We start from the raw sequence: 20,974 nt of genomic DNA, 5'->3' as shown, positions 1-20,974 counted from the left end.
CAAAGCCTTGGAAATCATTCACAACAGCAGGCCAGATGTTTTTAGAGACACCATTAAGGCACTGCTGCATAACATCATCCCAGGTTTCTCCGATGATGTCTATCTTGAAGTTTAAATTTCTTCCAAAATTCTTTGACGTTTGTCTTTTCCTTTGACCCTGTCTCATTGATAAGCTTCTTAAAAGTCCTCCGTAGATAATAGCTCTTGAAAGCTTGTTGTATTTTTCTGCTGTTAATATTAACTCACGTAAACACGAGACGGGTAAATTGAATATGTGTAAAACTGGGGTCTACTGTAGTGTTACTTTTGTAGAAGTTGATTTGTCTGCCTATAGCTGTACATTAACTTCACTTTAAAGTTGTGAGTCTTGTGTAAGTCAGGGTTGCTTACAGCCCTGAGGTTAGGGCACTGGGCGTCAGGGGTAGCAGAGTGGGGACCTGGGTTCTGATCCCTGCTACTAGAATTGTTTGTACATTTACATTATACTGTCATTGTATAAAATACATGAGCAGTCCTTCAAGCAGAGATGAAAACCCTGGTCTCCCCTCACCCCAGTGTTACTGCTCAGTGCTGCAGTGCTGAAATCCCTCTCTAGATCTAACCCCTGAATTCCATTTACTCATGGGTTGGACATCTACCTGTCCTTTCTGTTCTTTGAAAATCTTCCCCCTAAATGAATGGGATTATTAGTTCCTATTAACTAATGAGAGCGCGAGTCTCATTTCAAGTATCACTTATTTACCATTGTCTTAAAAAAATGTTTAATTCTATTACTAATGATAATTTACAGGAAGATAAAAACAGCTTTAACTGGAAGACAGAAGTATGAATAACACAATGAGCTGAATCAAATGTACATGTAGAAATCGTTACAGCGGTAAACTCTTATGTGAGGGAACTAAAAAAATGCATAAAAAATTAAATGCATTTTAAAAAGAATCTGTACAGGAGTGTAAACTATGCATTTAAAAAAAGTCCGGATAAGTATCAAAAGCAACTAACTGCAAGGTATCAGGTTTTCCTTGGGTTAAATTATCTGTGGTCAAGATTTTCAAAAGCTGCTGCTGATTGTCGTTGTCCCACTTGAGCCATGTTAAAAGGGCCTGACTTTCAGAGAGTTGGAGGTGCATCTTTAAATTATGTGTCTCGTTAGGCACCCAGAATCATTAGTTGCATAAGAAAATCTTGGCCTTGGTTTAATTATGACAGACTAGACTGTGTCTTCAATGCATGGCTCATAGCAAGGAACAGTGCAGTTTCAGCCTTCTGGAATGGAAAGAACTGGAAATTTTGGGCATTTATACACATACCGAGGCCATTGCAAAGGGAATGACCGGGGCCCCCTGCAGCTCAGGGCCCCAGGCATGTGCCTAGTTTGCCTATGCATTAATCTGGGCCTGAATGTGAGGGATTACTTTAAGGGGCATAGCATACTTCCCCATACCTATATGGCTGGCATTTTAGCTGACTGGTTTATAATGGGAGGCAGAACTGGCTTTTTCTTCTTGATTTCTTATTCAGGATATGCTGGTAGGCAACATAGAGGAGAGAGACTCATTTATAGAGCATCTGCCCTCCTGAGCAAGTCTCAGGAAATCCCTGTCCACCGCACTGTGCCACCCTGCTCTGTGAGACCAAGCTAGGTTCTGGCAGCAAAGGAGGGTTAGAAGCAGTTAACTAGTAAAGCAGCTTTGAAAGTATCAGCTTTTTATTTAGACTGAATTAGACAAGAGTGATTTATTTTTATAGGAGATGTACTAGAATAGATAGATTGATTTATTACAGTTTCTCTTAGTATGTTCTTGGGGAATTTCCCCAAGCCAAACTAAACTTTGGGAGCTTATTCTGGGCTTCATAAATCACCCATATGAAAGAGGCAGCCTTGACAGACTTGAAGCAGGGTGTGGAATTTGGTACCTCGCATTCATAAAATGATCCTTTCATAGTTGGCTACAGCTACAGACAGATATTTCAAATTGTACCTTGAAGGATTTATCACACATTTAAGTTTCACATGTGATACAATTTGTTAACAAGCCCAAATACCAGCTCAGTAGTATAGGCGATGTGAAGATGCCTTTGTTACCCGTGCAGAGCACAGCAGCTGTCTTGAGAGAATTTTTTGCAGTGTTCTTCCAAGGAAGTGTCTCACTTAGGGGTGGGCAATTATTTGGGGTGAAGGGCCACTTAAGGAGTTTTGTTGAGCTCTTGGGACCTGCCTTGGGCTCCATGTCACAGCTACTTACACTGCCTGGTGGGGGTTGGGAGATGCCAGTTGATCCTTTCCAGCCCTGGGCCTGTCCCCTCTCTACCCACCTCCACAGGCGCCAGATGGAGCAGGTTTCCATGGAGACCAGCCCAGGACCCCCAATGGTAGGGTGTGCTTGGGCAGGTGGATGCGATGGGGCTGTGGGTAGGTGGGGAGTGGTGTTTGGGAGTTGGACAGATGGGTAGGGCCGGAGCTGGGATCACAGGGCAGTGACAGCACAGGGCTGGTGCCCAGGGCAGAGCTTTGATCTGCTCCCCACACGTCTCTGCAACAGGCTCTGGTTTCATGGGCAGGGCCCCCAGCCTGCAGAACCAGTGCCCATTGCAGGCACATGTGGGAGTGGATCACAGTCCTGCCCTGGGCCCTGGCCATGCCCACTAATCATGCTTCTAGACATCGCTCCCTGCACATGGCCCCGTCCCATCAACCTGGCTAAGAGCATTCTGCCCATGGGGGTCCCGGCCTGGTCTCCATGAAGACGCTACCCGCTGTGTCTGGTGCCCCTAGTGGTGGATGTGGGGCAGATGGGCAAGGGTACCTGGGCAGCAGGGCCAGGTCTGGTGGCAGTGGTGGAGATGCTGCCAGCAGCAGCCAAAAGTGTGAGGGCAGAGTGGGCTGCTGCTGAGGGTGCTGCTAGGAAGCTGAGTCTGGCTGCCATGGGGCTGCTGCAGTGCTGTCCAGACCCGTGGACTTCAGCTTCTGGTGTGCTGAGAGCTGCGGGGTACAATAGGGCAGGCTGCACTCTGTGCCAAGTGGTACCTCCACTTCTGGGACCCGCAGGATTAGCTGCACACGCCATGGCCCAGACTACCCCCCATGTCTGGACCAGGAGGGGCAGAGAGACCTGTCTCAGGCCAGACAGAATCAATTGGGGGCTGTACCCAGCCCAGGGGCTATATTTTGCCCACTTCTGGTCTAACTGGCTTGTCCCAGAGGGACACAAGTAGAGACCCTGGAGCATCCTCCCATGGCAGGACCCAAAGCAGGGTTGACCCACCCGAAGAAAGAAATGAAAAGCCCTGAAAAGAGGACATACTTACCGTTTTTAGGAGACATAGAGCCATGCCGAGACAGACCGCCCGCCTGGTTCATCAGCTGCTTTTATTGCCAGCTGGGAATGGTGCTAGGAGATGACATCATCAAAAATCACCACCTGGCTGATTTAAAAGCTGGTGGTGGGGAAATGGAAGCGGGGGCAGCAATGCCAGAGCCAAAAGGTGAAGCTTCTCCCCGGGCTACACACAGGCAGTGTCAGCAGCTTGGCAGGGGTCCGGATGAGGACCCACAGGAGGGGTCCCGGCTCCCTTAAAAGAAATATTCACCCAGCTTGGCAGGGCAGCTGAACCAAGGAGGACGGCGTCGAGGGATCTCGAGGACCACAGATGCCAGATCCGTGAGTGGGGTGGGCTGAGGCCCCGTACCGCAACTATTCCTTTCTTCTCTTTTTCTTTTCTTATTGTTGTTTCAGAGGGGACACAGAGTCCAAACCAGGAAAGGAGTCTTCAGGCGACCCCCAGGTCAAGAGGGAGAGCTGAGGCAGTGCAGTGGACTGCTACGCCTCAGAGGGAAAGCAGACACAGTAGCAAGAACAGTCCCTTGCCCTGTAGTCATCCAGGGTGAAGGGGCGCCAAGAGACAGACAGGGAGAGAAGAGAGCAGGCGACAACACCAAGGGACAGGCTGGCAACCCATCATCTGGCCATCTTGAGGGCTGGCGTATGGCTGGGGTGTAGGGGAGGAACCCAAAGAATGCCTGCTAAAGGCAGCACCTGGTCTGCAAGGAACTGCGAGTAGGAGCCCCACAACTGAAGAAAAGATGATCAAGTCATGGCAGGAAAGTGTTGAGGCCTTCCTCGGGGGTGAACATGACCCAACGCTCAGGTCCTGGGGACACAGCCCGCAGCCAGTACCGGGTGTGCACTATAAGATCATGAGAGAGTGCCTATACAAGACCAGGTGGGTGCATGGGTAAAGGTGGGGAAATGTTACATATCAATAGAACATTGTTTTCCAGTCCAATCTAAAGCCATGGGCAAAGGCTGGTAATTTAATTTATTCACTGATATTGATATCAATCATGCACATTAATTTCAATACAGATATGCTAGCTTGTATATTCTTTATGCATTTTTGGGCTGGTACCCTGAAATGATACTAGGAGAACCTGATATAATGGCAGTAGTTTGTTTTGGATAAGTGGTCAGTCAAAGCTTAGGCAACATCACACTCCACACAATAAATGTGTAATGATGATAAATATTTGATCTGACAGATTTGCTTTCAGGACCTTAATCTGAAACTTTCTCATTTGACTTTTCAGGGTCCAGCTTTTTTTGAGGCTTATGCCCATGGAAGTTGAATTCAACTCCTGTTGGTTATGGAGCAGCACCTTTAATCTTATATGTCAGTTACTGGCAGTCTTTTCAGGTTGTGGGCTGGCATGACCCAGCTTGGGCCAGAGGTGGATGGGCAAAAGAAGGCTGAGAGGAGATCTTGTAATCGTCTGCAAATTCATGGGTGGGGGGAGGACAGAAATGAATAGGGGATACTCTGTTTACCAGGGCGCCACTGGGGGTTACTAGGAACAACGGTCATAAACTGACAGAGAGCAGATTTAGATTAGACATTAGGAAAGATTTCTTTATGGTGAGGGTTGCCAAAATCTGGAATGGTACTCTCCCCTACCTTGGAAGTCTTTAAGAGGAGACTAGACAAGCACCTAGCTGGGGTCATCTGACCCCAGCGCTCTTTCCTGCCCAGGGCAGGGAGTCAGACTCAATCTACTGAGATCCCTTCTGACCCTAAAAATCTATGAAATCTATGAAATCACCAAAGCCCCCTGTCTGTGGGCCAGCTCCAATGGCTCAACCCACGAAGTGCTGACCTGTGTCCACTCTGAACACTGAAAATCTTGCTGCATGTCATCTATATTCTTATTATTCAAGATTCTGCTCTTCCTGGGGTGGGATTATTATATATGTTGCAATGGATTGTCTTATTTATTTCTTATTTGTCTCCCAGCAGGTTTGGTTCAAACGAGTATTGTAGCATACGCATGATGATGCCTTGAAACAGCTAAGAGCTTTCATCCTACTTTACTTTCAGTAGTATTTTGCTATGGTGCTGACCTCAGTAAGATAGTGGAGGCCAAGTAAAATGGCTTTGTGTGCTTGAAATTACAGTGCAACATCCTAGCTGGGAGAGAATCAGCAGCTCTAGCTTTTGCTGTAAAAGGACACAGACGTAGCAAGTTATGGCTGGCCATGAGTGAGAAGTAGCACAGTAGGATACCAGAGTTCTTCGTTCAGTTTTCTCCGCCAGTTGCAATTAGGCTTAATCTTACAAAAAGAAGAATGTTTAGTATGTTGGTTCTGTACCCTTTATTAATACATTTGCTCCAAACGCTACGTGGTTTTTCATTAGGAAGTTCTTTAAGACCTTCTATTTTATTAACTCCAAAATAATTGGCATCTGATTACTGGGAAAACCTACCTGATTCTTCTGAAACTTACGGAGGATAAGAATTGCTTCTGGGTCTTCTGCTTTTTCAAATCTGATTTTTCTACTTCAGAAAACTGTTTATGAGGTTTTGGTTACACACGCTTTTCAAAATGCTACTCTGAAATGTGTTCAAAGAGTGTGACTAGAATGTGAAAAAGTCACTACTATGAAGTACTTCCCTTAATTTATCATTTGTAATTAAAGGGGGGATTAAATCAAGGGCTGTCACCATTAACTCATGGAAGGATGCAATCACTGTTTATATTAGATAATATTTACTCTTTTTCCTGCATAAACAAATTAGTTATTGTACGCACAAAATATTTTTCTCAATGAGTTGTTATTTCAGACTAGTGAGCTCATAGCTGTCTGCTTGGCAGGGTTCTGCTCTGACTTCTTTGTACAAAATAAGATTGCTGCCAGGATTTTCTGTCTAATACCTGAGCCTTGAAGAAAACTCCATTTTACAGAACAAGAGAAACAGTTCTATCTATGGCATTTCTTCTGTCTCTGACTGTGACCTTTTCAAAAGAACTTACCTGTTGTTTTGGGTCAACAACTCATCATTTAGAGTGCAGGCTTACAGACCAGTGTTTGGATCTGATCTGGGGTTGCATCCTGCGGCCAGATCAGGGCTAGTTTTGCATCTGAACCAAGTTGAATTCTGCATGGGCAGATGTGAAATTGGGATTTTGAATATAGTTTCCTTATAATCTCCTTGCTTGCTGATAGTCAAAAAGTGGATGGAAGGCTGTGCTTTTTACCAAGCTTCAAGAAAGTGTCGGGTTCTTTTGGAGAGGCAAGTTAGTATTTAGCTGAGGTAATAACTTGCTAGGTATTATAATGAGCACTCATCTCAGGTTGTGCTGTTTAAAGCATATTATGTGCTGTGTTGTGCATCATGCATTGTGACGGGTTGCTGTTGAATGACCTTTGTTTACAGTTCATCCATAATTGAGAGCAAATAGCTAAACTTCTGAAAAGCAGGTGGGTCTAATGAATGAACTGCCATTCTAAATGATGCTGAAATAGCTAAGCTGCAAATGGAATGTGAAAAATATAGCAAGCAGAAATTCAGCGATTATTTGAAGAGAACTGATGTTCAGACATCCTCAGAATGTACATGCTAACACCTACTGTACTAGCTTGGTGAGAAATCTGTAGGAGAGCAATTACCTGTAGCTTCTGCAAACAGTAATTATGAACACAAGCAACTCAGCCATCTACAACCATGTGGGTTTGTTGCTTACAACATATATTTTCTGGGACTGCCCACAGATATAACACTTTTGGTCATATATATGTGTGTGTACATACATGAATGCATGCATGCATGCGTGCATGCATACACATGAATGCACTAACCCTTCCCTTTGACTCAACTTTTCTGTTCTGGAAGGGGATCAATTCAGAGCGATACCAGTGGCCCTAAGAGAATTCATTTGATTGGAAGAGATAACTCTATACTATAGTACTAATGTACTATAGTACTAACCAACATAAGAAATAGGAGATGATGAACCATAGGAACTTTGGTTTCACCATCAATGATACAAGGACTGGTTAGGCTAAGCAAACCTTTTAAAGAATAAAAGGCTGCATTTTATCCTACCCGATTAGGTAACACAGAGCAGAGCCAGTTCAAGCAAAAGTGAACTATTTAGGGTAATGGTTTTCCTCTGTTTTCCCAGATGGTAGGTTTGGAGCTTTGAAAATCAAGTGCCAGTAATTGAAAACATTCACAACTTAGAATTAATAACTGAGCATCTCTTTTTCATAAAGTGTTCCTTTGCATTTTTCAGACAGCTGCAGAAAAGGGGATAGAGGGATGTTTAGGAGGCAAGAGAAGCGACTTCCAGCTATGAAGCACAAGTTTGTGTCAGACAAGTGTGAAAAGTCACAAATTGAATATTTTGTAATTTAAGGAATCCCTCTAGTGGACAGTTAGTCAAACTACACATTGGACATGGAGCTGTGAATGGGTTTCAGATTAAACTAATGCTAATTTCTCGAAAGGGTTCTCCTAGGTCTGAAATCCTTTCTGGGTCCCAGGATCATTTTAGATCTTAATTTCTATGAAACTTGGTGGCTACAGAGTGGTAAAGTAAAATTTAGGCTTGCATGAATCCTTGCAAACTGTAACTGCTGAGTTTTATAGCAATCTCCTTTTGCTCTTTTATGTCTCAGACCATAAAATAGTTCCAGAAGTTTCTTAGAAGAAACCTTAATATTTAATATTGCAATGTGTACCAGATACATTCTTTAATATAGTCTCAGTCTACTTATTATCTTGTTACATGTTTTTCTTTAAAGGTCCAATTCTGCTCTTAATTTGCATTGTTGGAAATAATAGAAGAACCTAGCTGTAATACCCACATGCTGCCTTTCAATTGTGTCTTTGTGGTCAGGATTAAGACTTAATACTTAAAATTGGGCAAACATTTGAGTTCTCTGTCTTCACTTACCAAAGAGCTGACTTTGTCTCCAGTACCTTTGTTACATGAAATGTGTGTACCTCCCTGTTGTGTTTCTTGGACCCACATGCAGCCAGAGAAGTAAAGGTGAGATCTCATTCTGTAGGACCCAAACAAGCAAGCACTTAACCATGTGCTGAATTTGATGCATTGATATTAATGTGATTATTTATGTGTTAAATTTAAGGCCAGGTTTAAAAACTTTGAATGAGGCTTTGGAACACAGTGGGAAGAGTTCCATGTGTTTGCCTTGACTACATATCACTTATTAAATTATTCTTTTTCCTTATTTCTTAAATTGTTATGAACTAAAGTTTTTTCAGTGCAGAAGCTGAAGGAAATGTTGAGACCTTATATTTATGTTTGTGCTCCTTCCACCCCACCCCTCTTGTAATTAGACAGGCCCCTAGCCATTTGGAGGTGCATAGGACATCAGCAGATCAGTTACAGGAAAACAGAAACTCTCTTTTCAGAAAAAACGTAAGTTAAGAGAAGCCCATACCCGAGTATTTTATGTGTCAAGTAGATTCACCAAACTATTCATGTGTAGGGCATACGGGGGTCATGGTTTAACTCCATAAATCCATAATAGAGTCCATATGGATTTCTGTATGGATGAAAGTGATTGAAGGAAAAAAGATGGAAAGAATTTTAACGTGGGCTAGGCTGTGGATTTTTTTATTTAAAGGTAGAGAAGGTCTCTTTACTACTTAGCACTGCTCAGTTAAACACAGCAGCAGTATATCATGTTAGCTTTTGTTTTATGGACTACTCTTTGAGTCACATTTTCAAACTTAAGTTGTCTAAAGCTGGACAACAGAGTTTTGTCATCTGAATTCTGATTTGGGTAGCAAGATGGGGATTTAACTGTCATCCACTGTTTAAGTGAAAGTGCTCAAAATAAGATGACAGGAAGTGCAATGAGGAAGGGAACCAGCAGATAAACAGCTTGGGTAAAATCATGCTAATAGGAGGGTAAAGCAAGGAATTCCATTGCCTGGCCAGCGATGGAAGCAATTAGTGGAATTGGTTTGTCAGGGAGCTGGGCACAATTCTGAGACACTAGCACAGGTTGTAAGAACTTGTGTTTTGTGAGAAGGAGACTGGGGCATGAAATGCCTTTTCTATTTTCAAGGTTTATCAGGATTATATTTGAAAGAGCAAGTCCTCTTCTTCCCTAGATCCTAAATGGATCATACCTTCAAAAGGCTTGAGTTCCATCACCATTGCATCGTGTGAACTATACTACGCTGTATGAGTAATCCCATAGAATTAAGTCTGCCAAACATCCCTTCTCATGGAAAGAGAGGAAGCTTTGGGTAATTCTCTTGTGAAGTTTCTCTCCTATTGTTTTGCCTCAGCACTGGGACTTTTCTCCTGTCCCTTGATCTCCCACAGGATAGACTCTGGTTTTACCACAAGGTTGGCATATATCAAGGGCCTGCAGAAGGTTAGGCTTATTTGCTGAATAGAGGCCCTGCACACTATTGCTTGCTGCAGGCCAGCCCCATGCCCTCAGTCAGTAGATGAGCTCTGTCCTGAGAGGTGAAGTAACACAGGGCATTCACCAGCAGCTCGGGGCGAGACACACGGGGGGCGGAAAGAGGAATCCGCGTGGTTTGTTAGCTGCCTCTTTGTACAGTTGCGGCTGGCCGCTGATGTCAGTGTCAGACGCTGGCCAGCGAAAATAAAAATGGCGGCCACAGCTGTGTAGGGGGCGGATAGCCAGGAGACAGAGCTGCAGCTGATGCCAGTGACAGAGCGGGCTCCATGAACAGACCCCGGGGAGACTGACAAGCAGGAGGTGACGCTGGCTGGGGAGAGAGGAGCACCCTGTCGAAGGCCCCTGCCGAACAATGGAGGAGCAACCAGCTGGCCGAGTGGAGGGAGAACAGAAGTGGCACCTGAGAGCGCAGCAGGACCCAGATGGAAGTGCCGGGATGACGGGGTGCGGAGGATGACACTCCAAGGGGCGAAGACCCGGGGACAGCCCTGAAGGGGGTTGTAATCAGGGCGGGGATTGCCACTGGGGCCCAGGGTGTTAAGTGATGGACTGGAGCTAGTCCGGGGAGCGATGAACAGAGTGGAGAGCCATCCTTCACCTTAAGGGTCCAGGGACGGGGAATAGGTTACGGGTTGGTGTAGGTATATTCGTTTTGTTTTGGCTACCCCGAGCAATGGGGCAGAAGCAATAGGGATAAACGTCCCTGTGGCGGGGCTGCAGGGAAGCCTTGGTAGTGGCCATAGTGGGGAAGGTACCCCATAGGACGGGATCAAGGAGTGAAGCGCTGTAGGGGCTGGCCTGTGGGGCAAGCAGAGCCTCTAGCCATTGGCTCCGGGACGCGGAGCGGTGAATGTGACCCGCAGAGAAGACCGCGGATAACGGCTAGGCAGTCCACCAAAGGTGGCGTGAGACCAGGGTGTAGGGGTGGTGGAGCCCCATGAGCAGCCATTGGGCACAACCAGGGCCACTGAGGGACCCGTTAACTGACCCCGCCTACTGAAGAACACCAAGACATGGCAGGAAAGAACAGGGTTGGCAACGTGGGAGGAGAGAACTACCTCGATGACAAACCGGCCTGGAAGGGGTGTGACATCCGCCAGTAGATCAAAGTCACCCGAGAGTGGCTAGTCGAAGCCTGGCGGTTGTAAGCTCTTTTAGCACTCAGACAAGGGGCTGTCCTGACTGAAGCTGCCTCTGAATCAGCTGGGAGGAGGCTGTCTCCCAAAAGAATACAGCACTAATGTCTGATAATGAGAAACTGAGAACCTGCTGCTCCTGTTTCCTCCTGCTGGAAACCTATCTGCTTTTGAGAATTAGAACCCAGGTGTTTCAAAGTATGCACTTGACTACCATGGATGTTTGAAAATATAAGCCCAAGTACTTTGTCCAGGCAGTATGTAATGTCATTAATTTCACAGCCCTTTCCAGTTTGACCCTATTTTTTCCTGCCCCTAAATCTGATATGACCCTGAACAGAAGAGCAAGACCCTCCAGCCAGCAAACCTCTTACTTTTTTGTAAGTACCAGCAGGAATTTCATTGCACCTCAATCAACACCCCTCAGTTTTAGCTCTGGCCAGCATGTGTCAGAGGAAGGCAATCTCCTGTCCTTCCTGCCATAAACTAGTAGCCAAATTCCTTGCTGGTCTCTACAGCTCACCAGCAAAATCCCTGAAACATGGGATTATCAGACACCTACTACACTACAAGATTTACTTCTCTATTCCAATCCAGGTTTTACAAATGTATGATTTTGCATATCTGTGCACCCCATCTTGGGTTCCCTGTTTTAGGAGTGTACTTGTTTTCAGATATAGGGAGATGAATGCTGCACTTAGAAGCATTTCAGATTTATAAAAAGCTCTTAGGGTTGGGAGGGTCAGTGTGTAATGATGCCTTGTACTTTACTTTGCACATACATATTACATTTAATCTTTTAGACTTCTTCCACCCAAAATAATCACTTTTAACAATAAATCTGTGATCACAATCCGTGCCAGAAACCTGGAGCCAGACCCAGTTCCACCCCTTAGGCATCCAAGTGTGATCCTGTTCCACTTTGCTTGAGTCCCTGAAGAAACTATTTATGTGCTTTCTTTTGTCTATCTTTGCCTTATGATTTTGTCATAAAAAGCGATGATGAGGAGGAAGACCCTGCTACCTTTTGTGTTCAACATTTTTTTCAGGGACTTGAGCAGGTGGAATCTGTGTCTAATAGATGTAGCACAGTCTGACATCTCATGCTCAGAAAGCAGCTCCTGTCAATGATGGAGGCAAAACACTTCGATTAGAGCATGTTGGTGTGCTTTTTTAGTTTCTAAGGGTGGTTGTAAACAGCATCCAGGAGCAGTTCTTGAAAGTACCATGGCCTGTGTTCTTGCTGTTATATCAGGACCTTTATAAATGAATGAGATAAGCATCCCTACAATAGACAAAATGCTTGTAATTTATTTTACAGGAGATTCCTTTCTGCTAAAGGACTGAACAACATATTGCAGTTATCAATCTCAGATCTAAAACGCAGTCCTCCTCTGGTGACCTGGTTGGTGCAAATCAATTAATCTTCCACTTAAGCTCCTTTTCTCTAAAACATGTATGATGATGCTCAGCTAAAGCTTGATGCAGTGTTCACTGAAGTCAGTGAAACTTGATGGGCTCTGTATTAGACCTCCAATTTAGCTAGCCAGTGCTCATCTTCTATAGGATATACTTCCCAGAGATGCTGCAAAAACAAATTAGTAGTGTTCATGAAAAGTGGGACCAATATTTCTGAAAAAGTTTGTCCTTTTTTGCTGAAACTTTGAAAGGCAGAACATTTTTTACCAGTTTAATAATAATGTTATTGTTTTGATAAAGCAGCGGCAGCACTAGATGAGGGGGATGTTGTTGTCCTTCCAAATCTTTCTGTATTTTTGAATGTAGGACACAAAACTAGATGCCAATGATGCTCAACCATTTAGACTCAAGGCACCCTTGGAAAGCTCTTATATTTCACTGACTTTTTGATTATAGAAAAATAATAGACAATTCTTGTGTTAAAAAGAACTCAGAAAGACCAGAACAGGTCAGAACATTTTTGACCCAATGGAGTCCAATTTGAAATCTCTGCGTTTTATCTTGTGAATCATGTATAGATGTTTCCACACCTAACATTAACACTGTATTTACCTGAATGCAGAGTGTCTTTGAATTTAAGATAAGATCCCCCTTAATTAGATACTATACATGGACAATGTATAAATTTGCCCCTTTGCCCTGCCCTCTGTCAGCAGTGGTTGCTGCAGTTGCAGCTTCAGCCTTGACTGGAGATGGACCTGTGACCTGGGGTAAATGGGGAGCGGGGATGGACAGAGCTGGGAGACAGAGCAGGGCAATGTGTGACAGAAGCAGTGGAGGGTGGGGACAGGGCTAGGGCTGTGGCTAGCTGCAGCAGCAGCTGTGGTTTCAACTCTGAGCTGGGGGTTGGGGCCGCAGCTGCCTGCCTTCCCTCCCTCTTCCCCTCCTCCCTGCAGTTGAATCTAAGTTGAAGAACTTTTCCTCCCATGTTGAGTGGGGTTGGGGTGGACATCACTTGGATTTAAGTAAATAGGGTAATATTGGATGGCACCTAAAAGGATCTCACAGCACCCTGCTTGAGAATCATTGCTTTGTCATATCTAAGAAAACATCTTCATAAAGTATGGGCCTAGTATCATTAGCTGAAATGGTGGTGCATTACTGCTTATTTAAAAAATATTGGATTAAATTCTTTCTAATTTCTATGGAGGCAGGCTGCATTCTGCTTTCCTGGATACAGGTGTAAATCAAGAGTAACTGTACCACAAGTGGAATAACTCTGTTTTTACACTAGTGTAAGCAAAAATAAAAATTAGCCCAGCAAAGTTTTTATGCCAGGATGCAATCTGTATATCTGGGAGGAGAATGAGTTTAATCTCAGTGTATTGATGACACCTGTCATCTGGCACTGGATTAGTGAAAGTGCATAATCTGCCAATACTGCATGTTATGTTGGTTAATTTTCTCTTGTTAAATGCACAGAAAGTATTTGCTTGCGCCATTAAACTTGTCTTTCTGTAACTTAACCTCTAACATTAACACTTCAGTTTCCTGTGTTCCTGCATTATAGATCCTTTGACTTTTGAGGCTAGAAAGCTGTCTCCATTATTTCTGGTTCTGTGTCTTTTGAAGTGTTCCATTTGAAGCTTAAATATATCTCCATGTTTTTTCTGCATATTTTTCACTAAAAATAAAGGCAAAACCATATGCTTTCTCAGCCCTTAGGCTAGCTGTGGGTTAAGCCCTTTAGGCTGCTCTAAATTAGTCCTGAAATACCATGCTGCCAGTTGAACATCACTAAAATGTACTGCACTACGTTGTGGTTGTGTATGGCATTGTGGTTTTGCCTACAGGTTCACTGATACATTGATTTGATATTGGATTGGCACCGATTATAAAGAAAATTGATTGCATTGGAGATCGGCCTAATGTGGCCCATAATTTCCCCGATTAGGTGCCCATGCATGCATGGAGCCACAGTGCAGCACAATGGCAACAAGAAGCACAGCCCAGCAGTGTGGAGAGATGCATGAAGCTGGTAAGTCCGGTGTGGTGGAAGGGGCAGGGTGGAGGGAAGGAGCTTGGGGGTGGCGATTAAGGCTCCCACAATGAGGGAGGAATGGGGCTGGGGCAAGCGCTGGCCTGCCGGGGTGGGGTGGGGAGGGTGCGGGACAGAGCCGTGGCTCCTTCAGGGGGAGGGGAGTGGCTTTTGCCGCTGCTCGCCTGCTTGTTCAGCGGCTCCTGCCGCTTTTCCCACTATTCGTCTGGGAGGGCATGGTGGGGGGGGGGGGCGCATGTGCCCCCGGATCTGTGAAAGGTGGGCTGGGGCTGGGACTGTGTCGGGCTTTTCCTGGCCCACACCCGCCCTGCCCTGGCTGGGCAGCACTTGCCCCAGCCCCAGCCTCACTCCTCCCTCACTGCGGGGGCCTTGAGTTGCCCCCCACACCCTTTCCCTCCCCCCTTCCCTTCTACCATAACAGACTTAACAGCTGTACGCAGCTCCAAGCTGCCAGGTTGGTGTCCAAAATCAGATCGGTATTGACTGATATGCCTCCTTAAAAATTGACTGTCAGTATTGATCCCAAAAATCTCTATCAGTGCATCCCTAGTTTTGCCCCCTCTGTTGCTGAGTAGTGGGGAGAAGAGAGGATGTAATATTGAGAGATGCCTTTCTTGAACCCGAAAGTCTGATTCAGAATTTCAGACTGAGTTGATTAGTGCTTCTGTTACAGGGACACATTGCATAGTACCTTTTCACAGCTATATATAAACAATTCAATTTGGCATTAATAAATACATAAATACCTCTTGTGATAATTGGACGTATGACACAGATATGGGCTCACATAAATTATCCAGATGTATTGAAAAATTACTAGAGATAGGCCCAAGCTTTCACCTCTTCCCTGACTTTTTGGATAAATTTCTTTCCAGCAAGAATAAAAGCCACTTGCTGTTTCTTATTTTTGAGTCTGGTTTTAGCCAAAAGTTTTACCCTTTATGTCATGACTCCTGTCTCTCTGATGGATGTGGAAATGCATCAAATACTTTAAAACAGAAGTCACCTGGCACTCAGAGTCTTCCTGGATCACATTAACTTTAATGCAAATAATGAGGCCAGTTTTACATGCAGTTCTCAGAAGATGGCCTCCCTTGGCCTGCATCCATTGCTGCGTTTCATTTGCCTGCCATATGGTAGACAGTAGTGCTCCTGAAGAGGCCACCAAAATACTCTAGATTCTGTGATCTTCCACTTGTTTAATTTTTCCAGTTGCTTTCCCTTGTTAATTCTTTTACCCTCCAACATGGTACTGGTATCCTACAGCTGTCATGAACTTGATGGGTTGGGTGTTTCTGGAAGAACTTGGCCTTGTGTGTTGTCTCATGTAGCTGAGGGCCTTCACTACACAACTGATTTTTAAATGTAATGGTCTAGATCAGGGATCAGCAGCCTATAACCCACTGAGCCACTGGATCTGGTTCATGGAGCTGGGGGCTGTGGCAGCTTTCAGCAAAGGGGGGGCTTTGCCTCTGCTGCAGCCAGGTGGTAGGGAGAAGTGGCCGTGGTTCTAGTGCCTGGATCATCCCACTGTAGACCTGAGCTGGGTCATTCTGTCTTGCTGCTGCAAAACATTGCCCACCCCTGGTCTAGGTCAGGGGTGTCAAAATGAAAACAGCTGGTAAGTTATGTTCCTTGCCAGCAGTCAGGAGACAGGCCATATTCCCTGCCAGAACTGCTGTGTTGGAACAGCCAACACCCTAGAAGTTGACACTGCCACCACCCATGCCCCTTTACCTGTCCCTGCCTGCCTCTGAATTAAGTCGCCAGCTGCAATCAAAAACAATGGGAAAATGGGGCATGGGTGGCAGTGGCGGTAGTGGAAAGAAGCCCCATAGGCAAGATTACCCATTTCTTGGCCAACCAGGGAGAAGGCCTACAGGCAGGGTCTGGCCCATGGGCTGTAGGTTTCATATTCTGGTCTAGATTCAGACCTGTAGACTTGTAAGTCAGTGCAAATCTGTTCATTTCAGTGGAGATAGGTGCTTCTTTGTTGACTCCATTGAAGTTGCATCTGCCTACATCAGGTCTTACGTAGAATTGCTTAAAATATGAAACAATAAAAGATTAATTTAACTATACTCATATGCATAATTTCCCTCTTTACCAGGATATTTCATGTATGAATCTGTGGCAGCCCCTGCAATTCACCGATGAATCGCACACAGCCCCTGGCGTTGTTGCTGAATTTTAACCATGTCTAGTGCTAGATCTGCCAGCAACAGATCCTGTGTCCCTTTCTTTTCCTCCTTTGAACAGGCCACTGAGCCTCTGCCAGATCTCTTCCTAAAAACTCCCTTTCCTACTTGGTTCTGCTTATTACTTTCTGACTGGCTTCACTGTATAGATTTGTTGGGGACTTATGTCGGTTGTTAGATGGAGGAAATATGGTTTTTGTTAAGCAGAGGTCTGGGCACACGGAAATGTGAGTTCTTTTCTGGGCCATGTCTCCGACACCCCTGTGTGACTAAGTGTGCTTGTTTTTCTCCCCATCTGTGAAATGGAAATTGTACTTCTTTCACTCATGGGCTAGGTGCTGGTTAGGAGAGGTTGGAGGGGGCAGTTTCTTATACACTGGAGTGTTATATATTTGCACATGATGCAGTCTTGCCAATAGCTGGCATGATTCCTTACTGTGTTTATCTCCTGTTACTAGCCGCTGCCTTACTTGAAAAGTAGTTGGTTAAAACATTTTGCTTGTACAATGAAGGTGGCTGTCTTGTTCCTCCCTGTCTGATTTCACTAGGACAAACAAATCTGTGTAATACACTGAAGTTTCCCTGCAGGATACTTGGTGCTCCACATGCCTTTACACACAGGCCTTGCTAAACCTAGGTCTGCCTCTCATATAACCTTCAAACTACCAGTTTCTTAAACAAAAGAAAAAAACTGGCAGTTCTCCTTTCAGTGACTAATTTGCTCTGGATCCCTGGCTGCTGCTTGGACCCTAACTACTTGCTGTAATTCTGGTCTGTTTTGTTGACCATTGATACATTATGAAAACTTTCCCTTTTTTAAGGCCCCTGACCTCTCAGCATGAAGTCCATAAGAGCATCAGATAATACACTTCACCTTTTCCCATCCTCCTTCTTAATTTTGTGGTTTCACTATACAGCTTGAATAGCACTGTCTTGCCTTTCTTTGTACTTGTCCAGTCCCTTCCGTTACCTGTTCTTTGCCTAATGCTTCCGTTTCTCTTATAGGTAGGGGTCTACTTAAATCACAATTTTCGTGGAAACCTCAAGAAACAGCATTTTCCGCAATTGCCAGGAAACATTACCATGGCTGCGATTGCCCACAAAATCAACCTAAAAACACAAGCAAACTGTGTACTTATTCATATAATACACTGTTTAAGAATGTCGCAATGCTTACCACAATACAGACAATGTGACAATCACTGCAGCCATAGATCATGTGATTGAGAGTTACTGTCCGCTAGTGATGTAGACCAAGTGAAGGCACCAGTCAGTGAAGTGTATGCCTCTCTGCCAGTCAGTGGTGAGGGGTGGGGCTGCTGGGACATGCCTGCAAAATCAACTCTTTGGGCTGTGACCAAGCCACAAAAATTGCTTTGTCTTTCCCCAAATGAAGTGGACCCCTACCCATAGAACATTTACAGTATGTATGTACTGCAGTTGTAGATGTCTGCCTGATGAGGCATATCCACACTCACTTTAGTTCTTCATCTTACTTGGGTACCAGTAACAGCGATGAAAAGGTGGCCTAGGCTTCAGTGTAGGCTGTACAAGCCCACCACAGCTCTAGGTATGTGCTGACATGGCTAGTCTATCCTGAACCTCATGCAGATCACAGCCTAAGTGTACTGCAGTTGCACATCCTAACTGTAGCATAGGTGAATCCACGTTCTGCTCCTAGGCTGCACATGTTCTAGTCCCCCTCCTCCCCAGATTTACCTGAGGAACTGCTTTCCAAGCTGCCTGGTGGCCTTGCGCATGTACATGCAAATAGCGCCCTGGGCCTGATCACCCTTCTCCCACTCCCTCCCAACCCCTTGCAGGCTGGAACTCTGCCAGCCTGCAGAGAGATCTTTGCAAAAGTGCAAAATCCACATCTTTCTCCGATTAAAGGAGAAATCTGTGTTCTCCTCCAGTAACTATGAAATTGTGAAACTAAAAGGGGAAATCCATGTTTTTCTCCTTTTTCCAAGGGAAATGGAAAGCTCGGATCCCTGATTATGAGAATAGCCCTTCGGTTATTCTGATGTTGGGATTATAGAAGTCTCTAAATAGATGTTTTCTTTAATCTGCTTTATCTCTTATTATGATACCAAAGGGCTAGTTGAAGTCAGACAAGTATATTTAAATCAAGTAAAAGTGAAAATCTCTGAAACTTGTTACTGCAGGATAAAATAGTGTTGGATTCATTTGACAAGGGCTGGATAATACTTTTTGCTGTTAATAACTCTGATAACTATGGGAGCTAATCAGGCCTTCTCCAGAGTGATCACCTGTATTGATCAGGAAGGAGTCTTCTCTTCAGGGAACATTTGAATATATACATTGCTGAGAATTTTGGCTTTTCTTGTAATATCAGGTATTGACTGTGGCTGCTGACGAAAAGGCAAGGCAATTGTATTGTCTGATATAGTGGATCCTTGCTAGTTTTAATCTTCTACCTTTTATGTAATATATATGTAGATCTCTGCTTTTGGAGGTAATCCTGGAGCTCCTACTCAAGCAAAACTTTTGTGTGAGAGAAATGCCAAACTGTGGCAGTGCTCTAGGCCATAACCCCTGTATTTTTAACAACTGCTTGGGATTTCTCCCGGCTTACCTAACAATCTGTTCAAGTTGCATATACTCCCACAGGTCTCATGGCCATCTCCATTCCCAGACAGTGATTTCTTTCATGAAGGAGAAATGCAGAGTTATGTTTGTGTAGGCAAATGGAGAAGAGAGTTTATTTACAGTGCACGCTGCACCAGCTAGGTCCCTTCCAACAGCTGTACCATAGCAATACATACAAAGTTGCAAAAAGCAAGTGGGAGAAAGAGTATGTGTTGCCAGCAGAAAGTGACTATAAAGGGATTTCCTGCAAGGTGCGAAGAACCACCTGATCTGTCACAGCATCTTTGAGGCTTAGGTCCTTAGGCTCAGGAAACTTCGTTGGTCCTTAGATCACAGTGACACCAAGAAGATCCCTGGTCCTTTGGAATTTGGCCCTGGCAAAAGAGAGAAGTCTTGGCAGCCCCTGGCACAGTTGGGATTAGCACACAGCTGGTGGTACAGTTAACTGGAGAAAGGTCTGATATATATTACTAGATTCAGGTGCTTCTGTACTTGGAGCAGGAAATGAGTTCAAGTACTGCATCCTTAATATTTTTGTGTCTTAATATTCTTTTCTTTAGTCACAGCATCCCATTTCCACTTTACCGGCTGCCCGTCTGGTGGCATTCATATATATCTTTGCAATACTTGCCTCTTGCTCTGTTCTCTGTGTTGCAGCTATTGAAGGAAACCTTCCAAGGAGCTGGGGGCCAGAATCACTGTGAAAGTCCAGGTGCCTCTATTCAGTTGGCTCAGGCCTCCCCCTGATCTCTGGCACTCTGCTAGGGTTGCTGGCAAGCCCTGTGAACCTATCCGATGAGCATACAACTCTTCACTCTCTCCCACCATGAAACAACAGTGTTCTATAGCATGGATTTGATCTTGGCATTGAGATTTCCTCCCACAGCCTTTCTTTTTTGGATTGTACCACTCCTGCTATTAGCTGAATATTTCTAGTTTCTCCCTGTAGACCAGTGGTCTCCAAAGTAGGGTGCGCACAAGACGATCCATTGGGGTCTGGGAAGAAAATATTAGAACTTCTATTTATATTTATATAAATATACATATATTGGGGGGGTGTGCTCAAAAATTTTTTACTGATAGGGGTGTGTGATCAAAAAAGTTTGGAGACCGCTGCTGTAGACACCTGTGGCTCATATCTTGGTGCCTTCTGATGAGACACTTCCACCTCCTCTGATGTCCACGGTGTATATCTGTATAGGCAAGCCATACCTATCACAGTGAGTGAGAAGAAAGCTCCAGTTATAGCACCTGTAACAGGATGGGTTGACAGAAGTTTCCTCTTGGTATTGCAGCCCCATTTGTCCTCACTAGTCTGTGTAACTTTCTCTGTGTAACAGTAGAGTTCCAGTTAGGTCCTTGAAGCAGTACAGTAGCTTAGATGAGAATGACAGCCGGTTTCACAGGGCCATGCCACAGTTAGAACTTTTTCAAGTAGTGGTGTCCAAACTTTTCGCCTTATGGACTGGATGGATGATGTGGAGTGGGTCTGTGGACCGCATCCAGTCATCAGGCCTGATCCAGTGCATATTGGATTGGGTTCTGGTCCTGCACATTGTATTGTAGCCACAGGCCCATGCCAGACCAGGCCCCACACCTGCCAGATAGGGTCCCACTGCCCCAGCCCTGCATGTGCTGGTGGGATTTCATGCATGAGGCCACATCATCTGGCCTTCAGGGCATGGAAATTTGGCAGTGGAGGAGCAGTGGCAACATTAATTGCCAAAGCTCCCTCCCCACCCAATTTTCAGACCCTTAGCATTGCAGCCCGGATCACATGGCTCTGTGGGCTGCGAACTGGG

At 44.9% G+C, this 20,974-nt stretch overlaps 1 protein-coding gene across 4 annotated transcripts in view; it reads left to right on the top strand.

Annotated features, from left to right (window-relative positions):
• COLGALT2 (collagen beta(1-O)galactosyltransferase 2) overlaps window positions 1–20,974 on the top strand; it is a 174,299-nt gene that overhangs the window by 87,572 nt on the left and 65,753 nt on the right. Inside the window, exon 2 of one of the 4 annotated variants that reach the window (XM_090048245.1) lies at window positions 14,257–14,340. The exons of the other annotated variants lie outside the window; for them this stretch is intronic. The gene's annotated coding sequence lies outside the window, so the exon portion shown is untranslated. The remainder of the gene's footprint in view (window positions 1–14,256; window positions 14,341–20,974) is intronic. 4 annotated transcript variants of the gene reach the window in all.

The sequence above is a fragment of the Crocodylus siamensis genome, chromosome 5 (genome assembly GCF_052110815.1).
Source record: "Crocodylus siamensis isolate JL-2025a chromosome 5, ASM5211081v1, whole genome shotgun sequence".
In the NCBI taxonomy this organism is placed as follows: domain Eukaryota; kingdom Metazoa; phylum Chordata; order Crocodylia; family Crocodylidae; genus Crocodylus; species Crocodylus siamensis.
This window is presented reverse-complemented; position numbering and strand designations above follow the sequence as displayed.